At 45.6% G+C, this 24,450-nt stretch overlaps 1 protein-coding gene across 12 annotated transcripts in view; it reads left to right on the top strand.

Annotated features, from left to right (window-relative positions):
* MYOCD (myocardin) overlaps positions 1-24,450 on the top strand; it is a 484,310-nt gene that overhangs the window by 330,363 nt on the left and 129,497 nt on the right. The window contains exons 1-2 of one of the 12 annotated variants that reach the window (XM_084982871.1): positions 14,877-15,092; positions 19,374-19,602. The exons of 9 other annotated variants lie outside the window; for them this stretch is intronic. The gene's annotated coding sequence lies outside the window, so the exon portion shown is untranslated. Of the gene's footprint in view, positions 1-14,876; positions 15,093-19,373; positions 20,062-24,450 lie in introns of those variants that run through there. 2 more of the 12 variants (XM_084982870.1, XM_084982872.1) reach the window with 2 other exon arrangements.

Genomic DNA, 24,450 nt, shown 5'->3' on the forward strand with positions numbered 1-24,450 from the left:
GGAAGACGGCCATGTACCAGCCCAGGAACAAATTGTCAGAAAAAAAAAACTTTTAATAATAAATAAATAATTCAGAGATGGGGGGAAAAAAAAGAAAAACAAAAGAAACTAGTCCAGCTGATACCAGGACTGTGAGAAAAGAATTTCTGTCGTTGAAGCCCCCTCGTCTGTGGAACTTTGTTATGGTGGCCTGAGCAGATTCAGGCCCAGGGTAGTGGAACTTTCTAAGCAGGAAGGAGGAGGATGCTTAGATTTTATCATTCTGAAAAGTCACTCTGGCTGCTGGACAGAGGGCTGGATGGCTGCACTGTTGTGGTCTGTGCTGGCTGAGCTTAGTGCATCAGGAGGGGGTCCCTTCTAATAGACGGCCACACACATCGGGCATCTGCAGGTTGTACAGCACACCCTTGGCAACAGCACACCTGGAGGACCACACAGGTAAAGGGTGGGCAAGGCATGGTAGACTTGAGACAGATTTAGAGATCAGACTCGGTGATTTTTGAGGATGTGTTGGATGCCACTAGTGAGAGAGAGGATGAAGAGAAGGATGAAGGTGTTTCCAGTCTTGGGCAACTGGGTGGATGAGGGCACCTGCTCACCAAGTAAGAAACGGAGGAGGAAGAGCTGGGTTGGAGAGGACCATTAAATCTGCTTTGGCTTCTAGTCTGCAGAACCAAATGAAGATGGTCCAGGTAGAGCTTTTCAATAGGGAATTGAATGTGTGAAGATACAGACTTTCACACGCATTGTGATGGAAAGCCCACTGTTTTGTTTTGTTTTGTTTTGTTTTATTTTATTTTATTTTGGCTTTCTAAAAAATTTTATTGGAGTTTAGTTGACTTGCAGCATTGTGTTAGTTTCAGGTATACAGCAAAGTGAATCACTTATACACATACATATACTCAATCCTTTTCAGATTTTTTTTCCCATATAGGTTATTCCATAGTATTGAGTAGATTTCCCTGTGCGCTACAGAAGGTCCTTGTTGGTCATCTATTTTATATAGAGTAGTGTGTATATGTTAATCCCAGCCTCCCCATTTATTCCTCCTCCCACATTTCCCCTTTAGTAACCATAAGCTTGATTTCCAAACCTGTGAGTCTCTCTCTGTTTTGTGAATAAGTTCTTTGGTATCATTTTTTTTGACTCCACATATTAATGATACCCTGCGATATTTGTCTTTCTCTATCAGACTTACTTCACTTAGTATGATAATCTCTAGGTCCATCTCTGTGCTACAAATGAAAGCCCACTATTTTAAACCATGGGGTTGGTAAGAACACAAGGAATCATGTGTAAAATAAGAAAACAGCATAAGAGAAATAAAAAGAAGCATGGTTTTTATCACCTCGACTCCTAAGTCATAGGCTTATTATGGGAGTGAGGCAGCAAAAGAAAAGTGGTATCACTCATTTCCTTCCCCTTCCCCACCTACCGTGTGGTTCCAGGCACCGTCCGTCAGCTCTTCACGTCCATCTCCTTGAGGCTAAAGAGTTGGTGTGTGGATTTCCTTACCCACTCAGCAAATACTAGGTGCCTGCAGTGGGTCATATACTGTGCTGAGCTTCTGTGGGTCAAGAAAAACCATCTATGCCTCCCCATTCTCAGAACAATCCAGATGCCTAGTCTGTTGCAGGGGCCCCTAGAATTTCACTTCTAGTGACAGCATGCAAAAAAAGCAAGGCTGTCATTGAACATGTGGCTGAACTCACTTCAAGGATGTATAGATTGGTGGAGTTCCCTGGTGGTCTAGTGTTTAGGATTCAGCACTTTCACCACTGTGGTCAGGGGTCAATCCCTGGCCTGGGAACTGAGTTCCCACATCAAGCCATTGCACACTGCAGCTGAGAGAGAAGAAAAAAAATACACATAGATCTAGAAAAGATAAAAACAAGGCCACTCACTGCCCCTCCCCCTTTATTGTCACATAGTCAAGGGCTGACCATAATGTCACTGAAGATGGTACTTTGCACTTGGCATAATCTGAGCTGAAGCTGAAGCTCAGATAGTGCTAGTTATTGCACACTCCCCAAATATCATTTTTAAGATTCATGAACGAGCCTGAATGCTTTGGTCTATTTATTAGGGAAGATGGGGTTCATAAGTAAGCTTTACAACAGGACAGGCTAGGACAGAAAATGCTGCAGAGCAACCCCAGCTGACTGCCTGGTTTGGTCATTCCTGAGAGGAACCTCTTTGGGGCCACCTGAAAGTAACTGGTGGATAAAGGAGAGGAGGCTTTGTTCTTGCTTGAGCTCAAATTGGGCACAGATAGAAATGCAGCCCTATTACCAGCCCTGGGCTGGCGAAGCCCAGAAACATTTGGGCAACATGAGAAAAGTAAACACATATTCAAATCCTTCTGGGAACCTAGGGTAAGATTGTCTTGCCTTTGGGAAAAGGATACTTGTAACATGAAATAATCATTCATGTTGATGTTTGACTTAAGATGACAGTTTATTCAGCTTAGTAACTCTGTCAAGAACAAAAAATTCATATGCAGGAGATTATAGGAAAGCAGGAAGCTTTAGTCTCTTGGCAGAAGGAACGGGAACTAGTCAGCCATGACCAAGAAGTCAACAATCCTTAAGCAAGTTGTAAAATCCAATCTAGAAGCATGGGGAAATCCATAATTAGTCATCCATCCATGACCCTGTGAAGGGCTGGTGCCACCAGAGGAGGAAAAGGACTTGAGTGGGAGAAGAGGTTGAAAGTGATTTCCAGCTCTGGTTAAATATGATTCTAACGCTTTCCAAGGGGCTGTTTCAACTCCTTTCATTGTTTCATTCTTGTCCAGTACAGTTTTAACATAAGTGAGAGATTCTCTAGGGCTATAGACATCTTTGGTTATAGAAATGTGAGAGATGTAACAAAATTCTACCCAATCAATAATGAGAGGAAAATTTCACAAGTTGAAATTAATTCTAGGAAACATCCTCTATGTGGATGGATGTGCCAGCATGCAATGTGTTGTGGGATGTGTTTACCGACCTTTTTTGATCATCATGCTTTAATGTAGATAAGCTGCCTAAAAAAGAGCCAGACAACTTCGTTAATTGCACTGAGATTCTGCATCCCATTCCTACAAATCAGATATGGAGAGGGCAAAGCTGACTGTCAGAGGCCCATTCATAGCAAATTCTTCATCTGCAATCCTTCAAGCCTGCAAGTTTGTGCTTCTCAGCCATAATGTGTATATACATAATCTGGGAGAGTACTGTTAAAATGCAGGTTCTAATTCAGAAAGTCTGAAGTGGGGGCCTAAGATTTTATATTTCCAGATGATACTGGTCCAGGTCACACATTAGCAAGTTGACTTCTATAACATCCCATAGGTGGAGCAAAATCTCATTACTCTTTCCACCCAGAGCTGCAGGAGAAGATCATCTTCAGGCCTGTGCTTTTCCTTGTGTTGAGCATGGATTTAACTCTAGGCTGCCTTCACATGGTGGATGAATCTTCCAGGTCATTACCAATTTAAAAAGAGATCAGCATTAATTTCTGTCATCTCTGTTACTGGTCACACTTGTAAAATGTCACGTAAAATACCTGAATCTACTCAGAGGTTCACAATCACTGTCAGACTGTCCATGTTAAACATCAAATTTCAAATCAGAAATTTCAAAGCTGAAAAAGCGTGTAAGTTGTATGACATCACTTTACGGAAGAAAGAGCAGTGCACTGGGGTTCCAGAAGCTTGAAATAAAGTCCTAGATCTCATTCACTTGCTTGTGACTTTGAGTAATGCTCTCCACCCTTTGGAGGCTCTGATGTGACATGAGTAGTTGTTGGGTAATCACGACATACGAAGCAACACCAAACGGCTGCCTTTCTGCCAGGTAACATTTTGAGTCAGGACAACATGGCCTCTCAATGATGAGCCCCTCACAAGCCTGGTTTGGGGTCCCAGGTGTAGCTATAGCAGACAAAGGCTCAACCGAACCATGCTACTGGATGGAGCCCCAGCTAGGAATGGGGCAGGTGTCCTTTCTAATGCCCATGCCACATGCTGAGATGACATCAGCATTCTCCTCCATCCCAAGACCCTGGAGCTCATCCTCAGCAGGAGGTACCCAGCTATGTCTCCAAGGATTATCAGCCTAAGTCCTGTCCCTTGCATTGTCTCAGTTATTTAGGACTCAACCAGAAGAAAATCCAGATCTTGAATGAGAAGGGAAATACTAGCATCACACTAAGGGGCTTTGTGTTCCTAGCTACAAAGTCAGATATACATTTGGGAACCAACATATAAACCTGGGGGACTGGTTGCCTTTTCTCCATAAAAGAACCAGATAAGAAGTTAGGCCTGGAGTTCCCGTTGTGGCACAGTGGTTAATGAATCCGACTAGGAACCGTGAGGTTGTGGATTCGATCCCTGGCTTTGCTCAGTGGGTTAAGGATCTGGTGTTGCCATGAGCTGTGGTGTAGGTTGTAGATGCGGCTCAGATCCTGCATTGCTGTGGCTCTGGTGTAGGCTGGTGGCTACAGCTCTGATTAGACCCCTAGCCTGGGAACCTCCATATGCTGTGGGAGCGGCCCTAGGAAAGGCCAAAAAAAAAAAAAAAAAAAAAGAAGTTAGGCTTAAGACAACTTGAATGAAAATCATTTGAACTCTCTTTTTTTATTTTAATAAAAAAGGGATATATGTTTTTTTCATCTTATTTTTCATTGTTTGCATATATATGAAAATATATAAATATATATATATATATATGCTTATCCATTGTAAATGTAGTAGTTTGCATCTGCTAATCCCAAACTCCTGAGTCTTCTCTCCCCTATCTCGCTTCCCCTAGGCAATCACAAGTCTGTTCTCTGTGTCTGTGAGTCTGCTTCTGTTTCAGAGATATGTTCATTTGTGTCATATTTTAGATTCCACATATAAATGATAATCATATGATAATTGTCTTTCTCTTTCTGACTTACTTTGCTTAGTACAGTAGTCTCTAGGTCCATCCACGTAGCTGCCAATGACATTATTTCATTCTTTTTTGTGGCTGCGTGATATTCCATTGCATATATGTACCACATCTTCTTTATCCATTCATCTATCCATGGATGTTTAGGTTGTTTCTGTGTCTTGCTAAGCGCGTGTTTTTTAATGCCCCTCCCCTTCCAAATGTTCATAGAGCTGCCATTCTCCCACAAAGAAAAGTAGCAAAAAAATCTTCATAGGCTTTGCAAATACAGAAGGGCATTATCTGCACACATACACCAAAAAAAGCTGAGGAATTTCTGTTAAATGCAGTGCAGATCCGAAAAGTTAGGTGGAACCTACCCACAGTTTCAGATGCCCGGTGCAGCCCTCACCTGAGCAGTAAAGACCCTGAGCTAAGCTCAGAAGCCACTGGCTGGATGGTTTGGTGGAGCTGCGTGTGAAGGGCATTAAAATATTGCTGGAGTGAGTGGGAAGGTTGAGGCCAGATGACAAAGTTGATAATATCTTTTTTGATATTTTATTTTATCTTTATTAAAGCATAGTTAATTTACAATGTTGTGCCAATTTCTGGTGCACAGCAAGGTGACCCAGTCTCTCTCTCTCTCTCTCTCTCTCTCTCTCACACACACACACACACACACACACACTCCTTTTCTTATATTTAAAAGGCAATTCAAGAGTTCCCGCCGTGGCTCAGGGGTTAACGAATCTGACTAGGAACCGTGAGGTTGTGGGTTCGATCCCTGGCCTCGCTCAGTGGGTTCAGGATCCGGCGTTGCTGTGAGCTGTGGTGTAGGTTGCAGACGCGGCTCGGATCCCAAGTTGCTGTGGCTCTGACAAAGGCTGGGAATTACAGCTCCGATTAGACCCCTAGCCTGGGAACCTCCATATGCCGCGGGTGTAGTCCTAGAAAATACAAAAAAAAAAAAAAAAAAAAGATAAGACAGGGAAATTGGAACACAGACTGGATATTTAATGATTTCAAGTAATTACTGCTTGAATTTTTAGATGGAACATAGCATTGATTATGCTTTTTAGAATGAGTGTACGTTTCAGGGGTATATACTGAGGTAGAGCAGCGGCTCTGCATTCTCTGCATTCTCCGTGGATACCGTCCTTGCGAATTTGCCTCCTAGCTAAAATGCATCTGCATCTCCAAAAGCGACACTCACTGTGTTTCTGTTGGAGGACTTGAGCGGAGCGGTGAAAAACCGAGTCCCAGACAGGCGTGTTCCCACCCAAGGTCAGCAAGGGAAGGCCCGTCGGGCCACCCTGTCCTCTTGTCTCAGCTCGTCCTGTAAACAAGCGTCCCTTTTGCAGTCCCTTCAGTATCACGTGTTTTGCATTTGTGTGCCTTTTGCTGGTGACTTTATTGTTTAACAGGGTCCCCAAGCATATGCTAAAGTGTGATCTGGTGTCCCCCAAGCCCAGGAAGGCTGTAATGTGCCTTGCGGAAAAAAATAAGTGTGAGAGATCCATTTCCTTTAGGCATAAGTTACGGCTCAGTTGGCCACCAGCTCAATATCAATGAATCCACCATATATATTCAATATGGTGTCTTTAAACACACACACACACACACACACACGCAGAAAACAAGGGTATGTATTAATGGGTTGAAAAAAAGGCTGTCAGGGACCTAACTCTGTATGTTTCCAAGAGCAATGCTTCAGTATCTGCTATTACGGTGTTCACAAGACTTAAAAAAAAGAAAAAAATCACTCCTATGATTAACAAGAATCAGCCGTCAACCCGTATGAGCTGACCTGTGTCTGAAGTTTGCCTCAAAATCATCTGGAGAACTGGATGTAGGGCTGTAAATGACATAGGTTGGCCCTGGGTCACCCGCTGAAGGTGTGTGATGAGTATATGAGGCTTCATTACGCTTGTCTTCCAACTTGTGTCCATCTTTGAAATTGCCCATAACCCAAAGGTTTTATTTGCAAAAGAACGAGAGAGAATCGGGTCGCAGAAAGCCAAGTGTGGCTTCTCTTCAGGCCTTAAAAAAAATCATTCCGTGTGTTATATAAAGAAATATAATTATTTAGAAGTAGAATGAATTGAATTTCACGCCAAGTATAAATGATCCCGGGCCACGTAAAGTTAATATACACAAATCCGCAAGAGCAAAAGATAGTGCACGAGTGTGGGCTGTATAAATGGAAAGGTAGTATAGAAACGTCCCTGTCGTTTTAGAAGGTGAAAGGAGAATGGGCAAGAGACAGCCGAATAAATGCGACATTCTACATTCCGCTTCTAACCTTCTCTTGTGTTTATCCCATCAATAAACATGCTTCAGGCTCCTGGGAGGGTCCTGCCTCTCTGCCTCAGCTTAGCCTCTGGGAGTTCAGAGCAGGTCAAGGGCAGGGGCTAACGCCCTGCTTTATCCCCACTGGTTTCCACCACGATGCCTCTCCACTTGCACTCCAGCCCTCTGACGCTAATTAAAGCCACTTTTGCCAAGTCACCTAGCGCCTCTCTGCTATCTTCCCATCCCACCCCCACCCCCCAACAGTCTTCTCCAAATGCATCCCGAGTGGTCCCAGAACGCCAGCAAGGGTTCCCAGAGGCGGGAAGGGCAGGGGAACCTCCAGGATAACCAACCCCCCCCCCGCCGCCCCCGCCCCCGGCATAGAACCAGATAGCTTTTATCTGCTTTATTATTGGAGTTTTGCAAAAGATTTTGCAAGGAGGAAAAACACTCTGCTTCTTGGGGGGGAAAAAGAAAAAAAAAAAAAAAAAAGAACAAGCCAAGCTTCTGAGACACATTTTCTGCTGAGGACATGGGAGGGCTTGATACAGACACAGCACAGCTGTTCCCCGCGGACCTGGCTCACTTCCGGTGAAAGACCCACTCTTCCTGGGAACATTTCATTCCGCTTTCTTAGAGAAACCAGGCTCTTTTGCAGCCCCAGTGCACTTTGGTACCTCTGAGATGCGTAGCACTTGGCCAGAATTCTTGCACAGAGCTGTGTATTTTAGGGGCTTCATCTTTTTCAATTTAATCTTTCTTTTTTATTGGCGGATAGTTGATTTACAGTGTTGTATCAGTTTCAGGTGTACCGCAAAGTGATTCAGTTATACATATACACAGATCCATTCTTTTTCAGATTCTTTTCTGAAATGGTAGGTTATTATTGTATTATCGGGTTATTAGTAATAGGTTATTACAGAATAATGGGTAAGAGTTCCCTGTGCTACACAGTAGGTCCTTGTTGATTGTGTAATTTGCATATACTAGTGTGTATGTATTAGTCATAACCTCCTAATTTATCCCTCCCAAACCTTTCCCCTTTGATAACCACAGGTCCAGGGGCTTTAGATTGAGAAAATTTGGAGACCCTTGAGAGGTTTTGGAGTCACCATCCTCTACCATTTCTTGAGAGCCTTTTGTTTGCCAGGCATCGTGTTTGTTACTTTGCATTTATTATTTGATTTAATCCTCTGAATAAACTTGCAAGATAGGTGGTAGCTTCTTTATGTATTAATCAGCCCTTTTTTGCGGGCAGAGGCAGATGGCCAGACTTGAAACCACAGAAGCTCACCCAAGTCAAGGGCAAGCAATGCTGGGCAGAGCCTGGCTCTGGAAGGACCAAGACCCAGGGCTCCAGTGCTGAACAAATGACCATCACCTTCTCTCCCTTTGGCTTCGGTCTTCGACTTGGCTTGTAGCCTCAGAGGGGTCACTGGACATGCTGACTTTGTCAGTGCCATTTTCCCAGCAGACACACCGATGCCAAGCACATGGAAGGCACTTTAAATATTACTACTGAATGGATGGATGGGGCGAAAGCATGGTATGGATTTTTCTAAGTCCCATTATTCTATGCTCATACCAAAGACACAGGTAGTTCCTGGTGTACAGTGTACCATGTTGAGCACTGAGCAAATGACCACCCAGCCTTTCCCTAGCCAGCCTTCAGAACTGCCTCCATTACTAGGGTATTACATCTTCTCTGTCGTTTTTAGCTGAGTTACTATTCCAAATATTTTTAAAACATGATATGTGTGACTCTAAGGGTAAAACAAGACCAGAACACTTTCTTTGTGGGAAATATATGATAGATGTGCACACATAGCTGCCCTTTACCCTGGGTTACTGAGGAGACCACTGCCTTTTTTTTTTATTTTAAGGAGCAATCCCTCTTCCTTTCAGTCTACCAAATAATTTCACAATGCTTTTATAATTTTAATTTGGAAAAGAAGCGTCCTTCCATGGGTTGGGTCCTGAAAAAGGTCAAGAACTTGACCTCAGATCTCCATACCTAAAATGAAAGGTTTGGACAAGAGGCTCAAGGAATTTTCTGGTTCCCTTTAAACTTCCTATTACTTATCACTTACACTTAGGCCTAGTTCCTGTCATCATTTGTTCACTACTTGGAACCAAATCCAGTGTATTTCCCTCCCCATGGGATTCTAAGTAGGTACTATTTTTCTCCTGCATCAGCCTCAGGAAGGCATTCCAGTATTGGTACTTAAGAAAACATAAGACTCTAGTAAGGCTTCTAGAAAAGGAAACAGACATACAAATCATGCCTCATCTGTATGTTATATAATAGAGAATTTATTATTGATTAAATTTAATGAGTGCATTAAAATATATAATGTCAGGGAATAAGAAGGTAAAGATAGAAAGAGATGATGTCCAATAGAAATTTTTCCTTTCCATGAGCCACATTTTAATAGCCACATTTTAAAAGTTCCCGTCGTGGCTCAGTGGTTAACGAATCCGACTATGTACCATGAGGTGGCGGGTTCGATCCCTGGCCTTGCTCGGTGGGTTGGGGATCCGGTGTTGCCGTGAGCTGTGGTGTAGGTTCCGATGTGGCTCCGATCCCACATTGTTGTGGCTCTGGTGTAGGCTGGTGGCTGCAGCTCCGATTCGACCCCTAGCCTGGGAACCTCCATATGCCACAGGAGCGGCTCAAGAAATGGCAAAAAGACAAAAAAAAAAAAGTAAAAAGAAACTGGTAAAATTCACTTTAATAGTATATTTGATAAAACTAATCTATCCAAATATGGTCTGCTTGTAATAAACATTGAGGTATGTTATATGATTGTTTTTTCATACCCAATCTCCAAAATCCATTAAAAAAAAATCCTTGAAGCCCATGCATATTTGGCACCTCCAATGTATTTCAGTTTGGATGCTAACTTTTCAGTGGTTAGAGTGAACTGGTGGTCCCATCAAACAGTAAATTTGTGTAGCAGGAAAATCTTTCCCCCTCCATCAGTTTTTAAACTGAAGTTCAAGACAATTAAAAATTCAGTAGCACTAGTCGCCTATCAAGTACTTGATAGTCTCGCATCCTGTGACTCCCACATGAGATGGCAAAGCCGAGGGGGTTCCGGGGTGGTGGGGAGACGGCCGGTGCAGATAAAGAAGGCAGGAAGATCTGGTGTGGAGATGACACTGCACAGAGGCGTGCATGGAATGAGGGCGGAGTCTGCCCAGATGCCAGCGCATAGCCTTCCAGGAAAAGAGCAATAAAAATTGCAAGAGTCCTGAAAATGGGACCATAAATCCCAACTCATGTGTAACCTCCAAAGACATGACCTTGGGAGTCTGTCTCCTTGTTCTAAAGATGTCATCATGGTCCAATATCTCTTTGGTATTTAGGGCACAAAGTTCCTCAAACACGCCCCTTTCTGCTGTTCATTAGAACAGAACGGGAGATTTCTCTGCACGATGAGAAGGCAGTGGACAGGGTGTGAAGTTCTGTGTCTGGTCTCAGGACCGGGACGGGGCGGGGGTGGTGGGAGGTGGGGGAGCTGCCTCCCTTGGGGCTTGTGATGTGCGTCGCTAAAGGGAAACTCAAAGAAGGAACTTTCTGGATCACACCTGGCAGCGAGGTGCCACCTGCTCTCAGCCCACGTCTGTCCTTGAGAAAGGGCCCCAGTGGTCATCTGCGCTGAGCTAATCTCAGTGGTATTTTCTCTCGGCGGGTTTCTGGACAGCTGACACCTTTGCCAGCGATACCAGAAGTAGGTTTCCAAACAGCGCTATCCGCAGCCCACTCAGAGCATCTGAGCGAATGGATGAAAGCTCTGCTTATCTTTGCTTTTTCTTAGGCACGTTAGACAGAGGTGTGTAAGCTGCTGAATAATCTCAACCGGGGACAAACAGTCTAGAGGAAGCAAAAGACCCAAAGCTGAAAGGCCTCTCAAGTGGACCCCTCCTCCAGGGCGGGGATCACGCAGAGTGTAGCAGAAAAGTCGGGAAACAAATTCTTTCTCTATCTGCATCTCAGTGTCCCTGTGCAAAAAGCCAAATACCTAAGGGAATGCACAGTACCGCTGAAATGAATTAGAAAGACTGAAGGGTTTGCGATACCCAAAATGATTTTGTTAAGGTGTTGCAAGCTTTGTTTTATAGCATCAAAATTGTCTTTAATAAAGCGTATTAATGCAGAGTCGAGAAACAGCGAAAAGATGCTCAAATACCACCCTTCTTCAGGGAAAGGAAAAATCAAAACCCAATGAGAGATCCCCTCACACTTGTTAGAATGGTTCTCGTCAACAAGACAAGAGATAACAAGTGTTGTGTGGATGTGGAGAAAAGGGAACCCTCCTGCACTGTGAGGGGGAATGTAAATTGATGCAGCCACTATGGAAACAATATGGACATTCCACCAAAAGCTAAAAATAGAACTCCCGCAGTAGGATCCAGCCATCCCACCTCTGGGCATATATCCAAAGGAGATAAAGTCACCATCCCAAAGCGATATCGCCACCTTTGTATTCACTGCAGCATTCTTCACAACAGCCAAGACATGGGAACATCTCAAGTGCCTGTAAACAGATGGCTGGATGGAGAAAGCAACAGTGTTACACTCTATGCAACCGCAGTATTTTTCAGCCATAGGAGGAAATCCTGCAACCACATGGATGGACCTTGGGGGTATTATGCTAAGTGAAATAGATCACACTGAGGAAGACAAATTCTGTATGAGAGCACTTAGCCGTGGACGAGACAAAAGCCAAACTCAGACACGGAGTAAGTGGTGGCTGCCTGGGATTGGCGGGTGGGGAGATGAGGAAATACCGGACCACAGGTACAATCGTCCTGTTACAAGGTAAGTACATCCTGGGGATCTGATGCACAGCAGGGCGATTCCGTGTCATATGCTCGAAAGTTGCCAAGAGGGTGGATCTTAAAGCTTCTCAGCATCAAAAAGAAATGGCAGACACTGGGGATGTTAGCTAATGCTCTGTGGGTCATCATTTTTGCAGCATGGAACTGTATCACATCAATACGTTTTTTTTACCTTCAATTTACACAATGCTGTGTGTCAGTTATAGCTCAGTGACCCTGGGGAAAAGAAAGGTGGAAACTAAAAAATCTTGCAATTCTTTAAGGAAGCATAGTCCTGTCTGGTCTCTCAGCTCTGTCATCCTTGTTGAGGATGCTTCCGGAGATGGTTGGCCCCAGCTCGACTCCAGCCCTTCCTCTGAATGAAAGCCCCATGAGAGCAAGAGCGTGCCTGTCTGTTCACCGAGAAGCCACAAGACTGCACACAGAAGGGACACTCGGAAAATATTTGTTGAATATTGAAGGGCCCATGTCACATAAGAAGGCAACCGCCCAAACTACAGGACTGGAGAAGAAATTCAGAAATGAGATTTTAGAAAATAAGACCCTTGTTGTCACTGCTAAGGCATGCGTTTGACCCCTTGGCCAGGAACTTCTGAATGCTGTGGACATTGCACCTCCACCCCCCGCCCCCCCAAAAAAAGAAAAAGAAAAAAGAAAAGAAAGAGACCCTGAAGGCATTTCTGAGGTCAGGTGCGGAGGGGGTTCCAGGCCATGTCGAGAGCTGCTGTAAGTCCATCAAAAAGCTCAGCATTTTTAAATCCAGGGATGCAAGGGACTGGTGTGCAATAAACAGCACCTTCCCTTAGAGGTTCAAGACCTTGAACCTGCAGATGTGTCTGCCCTGAGCCTTGGGAGCAAAGATAAATCAGGCACTGGACTCAACCCCCATGACCATTTCACGCTAACGGTGAGCTCCGGGCACCCAGACCCGCAGCTGCCACTTGGGAGGGGGCCCGGGGCTCCTCCCGGCTGCCCTCAGCGGAGAACAGGAAAGGATGAGAAGCACAGGTTTTCCTTGACCCCCCAGTCCAGCCGCATCTGGCCATCCTGGGACCGCCCAGAATAAGTGTTGTCTGTCGGGAGGGAGGGCTGGCTTCCTGTGCCCCCGGGGGAGAAAGATTTCCTCTGTCTGAGGAAGAATATTCTAATCCCTAGAGCTGCCTGGAGAGTAGGCTGCCCCCTGCATCGGGGTCCCTGTCCTGCCTCAGGCACCACGTGAGTATCATCATCGAGGGGGAATCTCCATTTGCAGGGAGGTGGACTTGATTGCTCTGTCTTTCTTTTGTTTTGTTTTTGCTGTTGTTTTGTTTTTTGTTTTTTGGTTGTTTTTTTTTTTTTCATCTTTTTAGGGCTGCACCTGCAGCATAGGGAAGTTCCCAGGCTAGGGGTCGAACTGGAGCTACAGCTGCCAGCCTACACCACAGCCACAGCCATGACAGATCCAAGCCGCATCTGCGACCTACACCACAGCCCACAGCAACTCCGGATCCTTAACCCACTGAGCAAGGCCAGGGATCGAACCCGCAACCTCATGGTTCCTAGTTGGATTCGTTAACTGCTGAGCCACACTGGGAACTCCCATGAACCCTCTTTCTAGCCAGAACACACCTTTGTAAGCGGAATTAGTAGCTGTGTCCAATGCCAGCCGCCATGGGTGCCCCTGTGTTCCTGTCCAACCTTCCCTCCGAGTGAGTCAGGACCACAAAGCCCGGTAGCCCTCTTGTCTCCTGCAAGTAAGGTGGCCATCTAATTTATCATGCAGACTTGAACACTCTTACAAGGGAAAGCAGGCAGTCGTAATAACAGCACGCCAGCACAACAGGGCAGCTGGGCAGCCGTGATCCCCTCACTAGAGTCAGCAAAAATGCCCGTGCTTCTGGGGGGCTCTTTGCTCCTCAGCGATGACATTGACAATGGGCTAAAACTCGGCCTGATGCTATTCAAGACAGAGGAGCTCAGTGACTCCAGCAATTATGGTAACGGTGTGGCTTCTATAAAGCCCCTTGGACCGGGACCTCTGTTGGAGAGTATGAAACACTTGTTGGGGGCTTTGGCTTAAGAAGAATCCTCAGATTGGAGGAGCAGAGGTGACATAAGAGGACAGAGAAGCGGGAGGAGACATATTTTGAAGCGGCCTTTCCAAAGATACCTTCAAACAGGCTCTTTTTTAAAAAAAAAAAAATGACGTGGATTTACAATGTTCTGTTCGTTTCAAGTGTACAGCGAAGTGGATTGAGATAAATAGATAGAGAGATATCCCTTTTCATATTCTTCTCCCTTCTAGGTGATAACACAATACACTGTTTTTTATTTCCAGTCCGTTTACAATGTTGTGTTGAGTTCTGCTGTGCGGCCAAGTGATTCTTTCGTGCATATATATCACGTAATTTTTTATATTCTTTTCTATCACGGTTTATCTCGAGATCTTGCATATAGGGGTCTGTGTCTACAGGAGAAGCTTGTTGTGTATCCCTTCCTTCCGTTTGTAACAGGCTGTGTGTACGGACCCCAAACTCCCCGCCCATCCCTCCCCCTCCCCCTTGGCAACCACACGTCTGTGAGTCTGTCTGTATTTTGTAGATACATTTGTGTCCTTTTTTAGATTCCACCTACAAGTGATATCATGTGATACTTGTCTTTCGCTTTCTGATTCACTTAGCAGGATAATCGCTAGGTGCCTCCAGGTTGTTGCACAAAATACACTCTTAAAATAAGACTAAGAAATCTCAGTGGTCCGTATCAAATTATACAGTTTTCTTCTCTCCGGAGGGCTGTTGGGGGATGTCTGGAATGGACCTGGAGGCGAAAAGCACCCTCTCCTGCTGCACTGTCCCCCTACAGCACTGTCACCGAGCCACACCTCCCAACTGGCACCGCCCACGTTTGCTAAGAAGTCACCATCGGACCAGGTTTCTAAGCGTCTACACCTCAGGTCTGCCTCTGTGAAGCCCAGCACCGAGGCCTTGGCCCCGGGTTTCCTGCCGTCTGTGACTTCACTGTCTTACTGACCGAGAGCCAAACAGCTGACATCATGCCAAGCCCTGCGGACCTACCAGGGTGATTCCTTTGTAATATTTGTAATCTTTGAAAGAGGCCATTGCTCCAGCAAAGGCTTCAAAAAGAACCGTGTCAGGAATCCCTCTGTGCAAAGCGTTTTGTCACCACGGCCTGCGTTCTCGCTTGCTTTCTGGGGCTGCCTCTCTCCCCTCCCCCACCCTCCCCTCTCTTGGGTTCCAAAGTCAGACTCAGACTCACACTGGAATAGTTTGCAAAACTCCAGTCTTTTCTCATTGGGTCCATCTGAATGGAGCCGTCACCAGTGTCTTCGCAAATGGCATTTCCATTAACATGTCTATTTCTGTCCATTCTGGGCACCTAAAGATTTCCCACCAAGATCCACAGCGTCTATTTTAAGAAAGTGCTTTTAAAAAGCCAGCGCATTGGCTAAGTTTAAATCTGACTTTCTCAGGGGATGCTGAAAAGAAATACACAACTTTTTTTTTTTTTTTTTAAAGAACCTTTGTAAGTTCAAAATAACATTCCAGAAGGAGTCACTAGAAAAACACTCAGGGTAGGAGAAAGAAAGATTTTTTTTTTTTTCCTTGCATTTGGGGCAGTCCTGGCTTCATCCTCATGTTCTGTGTTTGTTTTTTGAGGCAGAAAAGTCAAATAGCCATAAGAGTCAGATAATACTGGAAAGAAAAATTGGTTGTGCCTCTCCTATCTAGGATATTTACAGCAGAGGGGGTTGTCAAGCCTGTCTGGATCCATTATTCACTAAGGGCCAGGTAGAAAGAGAAGATTTTGACACTCGGGTGGATCAAAGGCAGAGCTTTGGAGATTCTCTTAGATCTTCGAGGACCAGCGTCAGAACCATCGCTGAGATATGCCAACTGTAACTTTCCATCAGGCTGATGACCCATGGTCTTCTGATGTCAGAGTCTGATGGAAAGCCTGATGTGCTTGGACAGCTGCCCATCAGCAGGGTCAGCCGTGGATGACGACTTCAACCACACGGAGCCTTGAGACAGACCTCTGCTGGCAGAGCAGGATTGAGGCCATACCCCTGAAAATTGGGTCTGGCTGCTAACACTAAAAAACCTTCATAATAACGGTGTAATCATAAAAAAAGTCAAGGAGGAGGTTGAGGGCTAATAGGGTGGGATCCCGGTGTCATCAGCAACCCAGGCTCTTAACCGTTTCCTCTGCCGCCTTGAACATGTGGCTTCTATTCTCCAGTTTACCTCCTGGTCCCAAATAGCTGCCAGATCACCATTCATCGCAACTGCATTCCAAGTAGGAGGAGGGGGTGGGGAGTGTAGTCCCCTCTCTTTTAGGCGATGTCCCAGGAGTCCCACACAACACTTTCTTTATATCTCATTGTCCAGTTTGGTCACATGGCAGTTAGGAGCCACCAAGGAGGCTGAGAGTTTTAACTTTGGAAGGGTCCCAAAGTCTCGTCCATAAATAGAGACTTTGGTGAATTTTTTCAGAGCTTCCAGAGGCACCAGCTTGCCTAAACTCAGCATTTTAGACTACAGAAGCCTTTCCAAATGTTGGCTCACCCTTGGACATAAAAAATAATCCAGAAATTTGAAAAGAATGCCATTTTCCATGACCTATCATAAATGGTGAGTGTTTAATCCTTAAAATAGTAGGTAAGAGTATCTCCTGGGCTTTCTCCAGAAGTGAATGCGAAAAGATAGCTTGTGTTTTAGTCTAATAAAGATGTGGTGTCCTAACCTCACTTTGGAAGGAAAATGAGGGAACGGTTAAGGTCTAGGGCACCCACGCCCCTGCCCCACGCTGGCAGCCTTCCCATCCAGACCGTAACTCTGCCCAGGGTGGCTTGAGAGGCCAGTCTGTTTGGAAGGGTAGAGATTAAGGGGGATGGGAGGCAGCAGACCCTGTCCTGAAGGTATATCTCCGTAACAGATGTGATACCTGTAATTCCTTCCAAATCTGTCAATTTCAAGGTTCGCCTTCCCCACCCCGTGACCAGGCACCTTGGCCGGAGGAGGCAATCCGCCCTGGAAGCTTTTTCCTTCACAACAGATGTCCAGAGGGCAGTCGCCACCCCCAGGATCAGGCTGTATTCAGACGCCTTTTCATGGGACCTGCTTCCCTGGATGCCTGCTCTAAGTTCTGAGGTCCCGACGGGAAATACTCAGTGGGTCTTTAAGCTTTCAGTGTTTCCATTTTAACCCATGATCCTTAACAGGGGTCCTTGGACATCAAAATATATAATGATGAAAATCAAGGGCTTCGTTGAGGATAACTGTGTCCATTACGTAGACATTATGGAAGGGGAAAAAAATGTGTTATAACTGAAGAACTTTGCTGTACAGCAGAAATTATCACAACATTGTAAATCAACTGTACTTCAGTAAAACTTTGACAAATGAAGAAAAAAAAACGGATAATAATGTTTTAAAAAGACAACTTGGTCGTGAAACCATCAACCAAAATTATCTACAACAAATTCCAATAACGTATGGCACTGGTGCGGTTTTTAAAATGTAGTTTCTCCGCTTTATTGAGGGATGTTGACAAGATTATAAGATATTCAAGGCATATAGTGTGATCATCTGATATTTGTGTACCTTGGGAAAGGATATCCCCTCCCCCACTAAGTGAACGAATGATTTAGCACATCCATCACCTTGCAAATTTATCTTTTTTTTTTTGGTGGTGGAGGGAATACATTTAAGTTCTACTCTCTTAGCAATGCTCAGTTACATGGTACAGTGCCGCTAACTGTCCCCGCCCTGCTATGCATTAGATCCTCAGACTTTGTTCATTTTATAACCGAAAGTTGGTGCCCTTTTACCAACCTCTCCCTCTTCCGCACCCGCCAGTTCCTGGCACCACTTTTCTACTCTCTGTTTCTGAGGTCAGATTTTTTATTTTATGTTATTTTAGGGTCCATGTATTTCGCACTCTTTTCGGTAGATGGACCATTGAGGTAATTGACAGGGAAGTGTCTCCATCTTACTGTTTTCTGTCTCTTCCCCAGCCCTGTGCCTAGAGGCACACGAATAGGTCCAGTTGTGTGTATTTGTGTGATTGCTTTGGGAGCAGACCAGACGTCAGAGTCTCAGAGGGGTCTCTGGTTCTGTTTTATACTTCGGCAGAGCAGACTCCCCCCCACCCCAAGACTAAACACACAAGGTCTCCTCCTGCCTCCGAGCCTGCCAGGGGACAGTGAGCAGAGGTGTTCCAGGCAGAGAGAGTAGCATCGTCTTCCTGGGAATATCTTGCTCAGACTTAATATTCCACAATGAAACCTGTCTTCCCTGTAAAACTTTCTGAGACCTCTAAGCAGAGAAGGATCTCTTTGCCTGGGTTATGCTGCCTCCACTTTATTTCTTCACATTACATTTAATTGTTTGTTTTTATTTGCTTCTGTCTGCGAACTCTCTGAGGCCCAGGTTGACTTTTCATGGATATATCAGCTAGTATCACAACTAGCACATCCCTGTAAGTTCCCAGCTCGTAGGTAGGAGGGCGGTTGGATGGAAGAATAAATGGCGGGCATGTGGATTGATGAGTGGATGGGTGGATAGATGGTCAGATGGATGGATGGATGGAGGGTAGGTGGGTGGATGGATGGATGGATGAGTGGATGGATAGATGGATGAGTGGATGGATGGATGGATGGATGGATGGATGGGTGAATGTGTGGATGGGTGGATCAGTGAATGGATGGATAAATGGGTGAATGCGTGGTTGGGTGGATGGATGGATGGTTGGGTGAATGTGTGGATGGGTGGATGGATGGATGAGTGGGTGGGTGGATGGATGGATGGTTGGATGGATAGATGAGTGGATGGATGGATGGATGGATGGATGGATGAGTGGGTGAATGTGTGGATGGGTGGATCAGTGAATGGATGGATAAATGGGTGAATGCATGGTTGGGTGGATGGTTGGATGAATGGGTAGGTGGATGGGTGGATGGATGGTTGGATGGATGGATGGATGGATGGATGGGTGAATGTGTGGTTGGGTGGATGGATGGATGGATGGATGGATGGATGGATGGATGGATGAGTGGGTGAATGCATGGATGGGTGGATGGATGGATGAGTGGATGGGTGGATAGATGAGTGGATGGGTGGATAGATGACTGAATGGATGGATGGGTGGGTGGAACCTCTCCTTTTATTGTCAGTTTTGTGCTATCCACAGATCCACTTCTGTCCCCTAACAGATTAATCATTTCTTTAATTCAGGGCTAATAGTAATTGCAGTGCCTAATATTGCTGAGTGTTTAGGCTTTAAAATAAACAATACTGATTAATCGAACTTCAATCCATCCATTTCTGTTTTCTCCAGACAAATCCTAGAGCTGCAACTATATTTTATAAATGGCCCTCGTTTGGTTCCTGCATAACAAATAATGTCTTCTCATTGATGGGGGCTGTTTCATGCGCCTGCCTTTTTGGAGAAAGAAAACAACTTCTAGTCTCAGGCTTGTATGAATCCAGCACTGTTTTTCACAACTTGTTTTCGCCTCAGCGACTTGACATGGCTCCCTATCCATCGCCGGTCCCCACGCTCCACGGTAACGAGATTTTAAAAACTGTCCATTTGGCTCCTTCCTGAGGTTTTACTCATTTTGAAACTTTGCCACGCTGGCTGGCATGTTTCACATTTGCTTATCTCTGAGCTTACTCCCAAGAGCTGCTGAACTTTCCCTTCCATGTCACTAAGCTGGGACAGAGTGAAGACGGAGAGGAAAGAGTTACTGTCTCACAAGCTGTGACTTTGTCTGTCCAGAGTGGCCCTTGGATGCAGCTCATTATTTGTGGAAATAGTGTGTGCCACGGGCAAAAATAACTTTTTAAAAAAAGCACATCTCTGTACCCTCCTGAAGTCATCTCAAAATGAAGTCAAGATTTCTCATGAAACGGAGAGAGCTTTATCATGGCCCGAGTGGGTCCTTGAGTACTTGTCCCCGCCACATTGTCTGCTCTGAGCAACCTGAGGGTCCAGACCAAGCTAAAAGAGGCTTCATGATGAGGTAATGAGAAGGGTGGGAAGCAGGTTTTCTATTTGGAGCCACAGGACCATGGGAAAAATCTCACTCGAGGACCATAAACAACCAAAAAGAAACAATGGAAAGAGAAAAATATGGGACCTTTCCCTTACCTGATTTCATTTTATTTTATTTTATTTATGGCCACACCCACGCAAGGAAGATCCTGGGCCAGGGATTGTGACTTATGCCACGGCCGTGGCAATGCCAGATCCTTTAACTCATAGCGCCAGGCCAGGGATCGAACCCCGAACCTCCTCCACAGCAACCCGAGCCACTGCAGTCAAATTCTTAAGATTCCTAACACACTGCACCACAGCAGGAAATCCTAGCCTGGTTTTAAATTAAGCACAGGGAGTTCCCGTCATGGCTTAGTGGTTAACAAACCTGACTAGTGTCCCTGAGACATGGGTTCGATCTCCGGCCTCGCTCAGAGGGTTCAGGATCCAGCATTGCCCTGAGCTGTGGTGTAGGTTACAAACACGGCTTGGATCTGGCGTGGCTGTGGCTGTGGTGTAGGCCAGCAGTTGCAGCTCGGTTTCCACCCCTAGCCTGGAAACTTCCATATGCCGCAGGTGCAAAAAAAAAAAAAAAAAAAAAAAAAAAAAAAAAATTTAAGCACAAAGGATACCATGTTTTGAGTAATAAATCAAAACATATTTTGTCAGCTTCACACAGGAATCAGCTAAAGACAAGAGAAAGAGAAGGAACGTTACAAAGGGAAGGTGGTACAGGGGGAGAGGATAAAGGAGCGGGAACAGATGTCTGGAGAACAGGGTCAGCACTTCCTTCGTGCAGGTGCTGGTTTAAGTGCTTCGCTTATCTTGATGGTTTTAATCCTTGTAAATCTACAAGGCCCATGTCATTATCCTGTCTGGAGAAGGGATGCACAGAGAGGTTAAGTGACAGCCCAGTCCGCACAGCTGGCAGGGAGAGGGAGCGGGATTTGAATGCAGGCGGTCAGACTCTAGGGTCTGTGCCTCGATGACAATGTGCCTACAGCTGCGATGGAGGGATGGGGAAAGCCGAGCTCTCCTGACCCCGTGCCGACTGTTTACATGCCCTCGAAACCTGTGTGTAACCTCACCCCCAGTGTGATGGCGTTAGGACGTGGCGCCTTTGGGAGGTGATCAAGGCATGAGGGTGGGGCCCCCGCCAGCGGGATTAGTGCCCTTGTGAGACTCCAGGGAGCTCCTTTACCCCATCTGCTGCGTGAGGATGGTTGTTTATGCCCCTGGAAGGGGGTGTCACCAAACATCAAATCTGCCCCCACCTAGTTCTTGGACTTCCCAGCCTCCAGAACTGAGAGAAATAAATGTCTGCCATTTCTAAGCCACCTCTGTGATGTCCTGTTATAGCAGAGGGCACAGACGAAGACACCATGGAACTCCTATCCCAAATCCCATTCAGAGTTTAGCTGCCCACATCCCTGATCCGTTTCCCCCGCCCCACTGCCCCATCCCCTCGGGCTCTTGATAGAGCATTTCTGATGCCCATCTCAGCCAGTCACCCCTCCACCAGCTATGAGCCCTGCCTGTCTCCTGACCTGGGTGGCCTTGTACCCTTGTCCCCACAGGGTCTGACGACACCATGGGCCAGCCAAGGAGCTCCCCTTTCCATGGACCTCGCCTCCCGCTCAGAGTGTGCCTATTTGTCCCAAGCTGATGGGGTCCCAGAAAGGGTTTAGCAAAGGCGAACATGTCTGAGCTTTGAGCTCAGCACCCAGGGGTTCGACAGAAACCTACCTTTGAGGGAATGTGGAGAAAATCGAGTGAAATTGAGTCCCCATACACAGTGGGGACGCGTATGGTGGGGCTGGAGGGGGATGAGGAATAGAGTCCGTCCCTTGTGACCTCATCGCTGTTGAAAACCAGACGTTTTGGCTAAGCCAGTCAACTCGTGGGCATCCGTTCTAGACGTTTTGGCTAAGCCAGTCAACTCGTGGGCATCCGTTCTAGACGTTTTGGCTAAGCCAGTCAACTCGTGGGCATCCGTTCTAGCCTTGGGACTGGGGATCTCTGCACCTGGAAAGAGCAACAGACAATATTTCTCTCTCTTTTTTTTTTTTTTGAATTTTACTGAAGTATAGTCCATTTACATTGTTGTGTAGTAACTTCTTAAATAGACGTGTGACTCTTTCTAGCCCTGACTATCGTCCTTGGCAAGACCATCCTATGTGGGAAATTTTTATTTTGTAGACAATATGGTCTAAATAACTCTTCTCCCTTAAGAGTTAGAAATCACAGGCTTTGCCTATAGTTTAGAGGACACTGTAGGGAAAGCCCTGGATTTGAGGTCCGCCCCTTTGGAGGCGGGGCGGTGCATAAGGTGACGCCCAGAGCCCCCAGCTGCTTGGTGTCTTGGGGACTGGCATCGTTCCACTAAATTCCCCTTAGGGATTTGCTTTCAGCCAAAATTAGGTTACAGCATCTCCCAAGGGGCACGTGTGCACTACGACTGGTCCACAGGGATGGGGATGAGGCTGGGGATGAGGGCTCCCAGCCCCATTGTCTGAAGGCAGAACAGCTTTGAAGGACCATCCCAGCTCCAGAGCTCCCCGGATTCAGAGCCAGGACTAGGATGCAGAGAAAGTGGCACTAGCCTCAGGTCCAAAATTGAAGGGGGCACCCAAAATCTCAAGCTACAGGATATAAGATTTTACATAAAGACTGACCTTAAAAAAATAAAAATAAAAAAATAAATTTAACAAATGTTCAAATAATTTTTTAAAATTGAAAAAATTAAATTTTCAATTTTAAAATTAAAAAATAAATTTTTAGAATTATTCTTTTAATTTTAAAAATGTATTCAAAACATTTTAATCCATTCATCCGTCGACAGACATTTAGGTTGTTTCCATGTCTTGGCTGTTGTGAATAGAGCTGCAATGGACATACAGGTGCATGTGTCTTTTTCAGGGAAAGTTTTGTCCGGATATATGCCCAAGAGTGGGGTTGCTGGGTCATATGGTAGTTCCGTATTTAGTTTTCTGAGGTACCTCCATACCGTTCTCCATAGTGGCTGTACCAGCTTCCATTCCCACCAGCAGTGCAGGAGGGTTCCCTTTTCTCTACATCCTCTCCAGCATTTGTTATTTGTGGACCTGTTAATGATGGCCATTCTGACAGGTGTGAGGTGGTACTTCATAGTGGTTTTGATTTGCATTTCTCTAGTAATTAGCGATGTTGAGCATTTTTTCATGTGCGTATTGGCCATTTAGCCCCTTATGATGGAACATGATGGAGGATAATGTGAGAAAAAGAATATATACATATATATATATACATACACACACATATGACTGGGTCACTTTGCTGTACAGTTAGAAATTGTCAGAACACTGTAAACCAACTATAATGGAAAAAATAAAAATCATTTAAAAAAAATTTTTTTGAGGAGTTCCCATTGTGGCACAGAGGAAGCAATTCCAACTAGGAACCATGAGGTTGCAGGTTCGATCCCTGGCCTCACACAGTGGGTTAAGGATCCGGCATTGCTGTGAGCTGTGGTGTAGGTGGCAGACGAGGCTCAGATCCCATGCCGCTGTGGCTGTGGTGTAGGCCGGCAGCTGTAGCTCCGATTAGACCCCTAGCCTGGGAACCTCCATATGCCGCAGGTAGGGCCCTAAAAAGCAAAAAAAAAAAAAAAATTTAAAGACTTGACCTTAACAAGATGAAGTGAGTTGAGTCACACCAACGCAGGGCTGGATTTTGACTTTAATCAAATTCAAAATTTTTGATATTGTGTTCATGATGAATTTTTTTTTTATGGCCACACCCATGGCATACGGAAGTTCCCAGGCCAGGGACAGAATCCGCATCACAGCTGTGACCTACACTGCAGCTGCAGCAACACCGGATCCTTTAACCCACTGCACTGGACCAGGGATTGAACCCACATCTCCACAGCAACCCAAGCCACTGCAGTAGGATTCTTAACTGACTGCACCACAGCGGGAACTCCATGACGGATTATTTTTTAACATTAGTTTCGACTTTTTTAATGTTGCATGAAATTATTAGGTATCATGTCTACTGTGTTTTCTGGCACCCCTTACACTTTGCCCCAAGGCAAGTCTTCGTTCACCCTGGTCCTGGCCCCCCTGGGACCTGCCGGGTCCTGCATTGCAACCCCATCGCAATTGAATTCCTCCCTTGCTCAACCTGCCTGCTGTCCTCACTCTCTTGCAGGAGTTATTCTGCAGTAAGAATAATTCCTGCAAGAATTATAAGCCTTCCATACACACACCTAACACTGGCAGAGTCTGTTGCTGGGGATGCTGACCCAGGACACAGAGACGGCTGGGTAGAGCAGACAGCATCCACGGTGGGAGAGCACAAGGCGGAAGCTCAGCCCTGCCGCTTTCTCCAAGCG

This window comes from Sus scrofa, chromosome 12 (genome assembly GCF_054392235.1).
Source record: "Sus scrofa isolate SSC_HxYL_T2T_F1_AM1 chromosome 12, Sscrofa_HxYL_maternal_Yorkshire_Landrace_v2.0, whole genome shotgun sequence".
Classification (NCBI taxonomy): Eukaryota; Metazoa; Chordata; class Mammalia; order Artiodactyla; family Suidae; genus Sus; species Sus scrofa.